General features: G+C 18.3%; 1 non-coding gene across 1 annotated transcript; it reads left to right on the top strand.

The window, feature by feature from the left end:
• Window positions 1–119, top strand: LOC148043523 (5S ribosomal RNA). Its single transcript, XR_015698101.1, has one exon. It is a non-coding gene; the product is annotated as a 5S ribosomal RNA (ribosomal RNA).
• The last annotated feature ends 956 nt before the right edge of the window (window positions 120–1,075 follow it).

Here is a 1,075-nt window from a genome sequence, read left to right as displayed (position 1 = left end):
GTCTACGGCCATACTACCCTGAAAGCGCCCGATCCCGTCTGATCTCGGAAGCTAAGCAGGGTCAGGCCTGGTTAGTACTTGGATGGGAGACCGCCTGGGAATACCGGATGCTGTAGGCTTTTTATTTATTTCTATTTTTATTCTACCAATCAGGAGTGGTAATCTGGCCTGTGTTGCAGAACCAAAGGGTGTAACCCACCCCCCTGAATGGAATAGAATGGAATGGAATGGAATAGAATAACTTTATTGTCACTTTGAATGCACACTAATCGGCATGCATTAAAGACGAAATTCAGTTGCACACAGCTCTCAAAGGGTCACCACCTCCGATTTTATACTACATGAACATGACCAAATAAATAAAATAAAATAGAATAAAACAAAATAAAATAAAATAAAATAAAATAATAAAATGAAATAATAAAATGAACTAATAATAAAATAAAGTAAATAAAATAAAGTAAATAAAATAAAGTAAATAAAATAAATAAAATAAATAAAATAAAGTAAATAAATAAAATAAAATAGAATAAAACAAAATAAAATAAAATAAAATAAAATAATAAAATGAAATAATAAAATGAACTAATAATAAAATAAAGTAAATAAAATAAAGTAAATAAAATAAATAAAATAAAGTAAATAAATAAAATAAATAAAAAAATAAATAAAATAAATAAAATAAATAAAATAAATAAAATAAATAAAATAAATAAAATAAATAAAATAAATAAAATAAATAAATAAAATAAAATTAAAAATAATGAAATAATGAAATAATGAGATAATGAGATAATACGATAATACGATAATACGATAATACGATAATACAATAATACAATAATACAATAATACAATAATACAATAATAAAATAATAAAATAATAAAATAATAAAATAATAAAATAATAAAATAATAAAATAAAATAAAATAAAATAAAATAAATAAAATAAAATAAAATAATAAAATAAAATAAAATAAAATAAAATAAAATAAAATAATAAAATAAAATAATAAAATAAAATAATAAAATAAAATAAAATAAAATAAAATAAAATAAAATAAAATAAAATAA

Source organism: Thamnophis sirtalis, unplaced genomic scaffold, assembly GCF_051295495.1.
Source record: "Thamnophis sirtalis isolate CommonGarterSnake01/CBP01778 unplaced genomic scaffold, rThaSir2_p1.2 scaffold_11, whole genome shotgun sequence".
Classification (NCBI taxonomy): Eukaryota; Metazoa; Chordata; class Lepidosauria; order Squamata; family Natricidae; genus Thamnophis; species Thamnophis sirtalis.
This window is presented reverse-complemented; position numbering and strand designations above follow the sequence as displayed.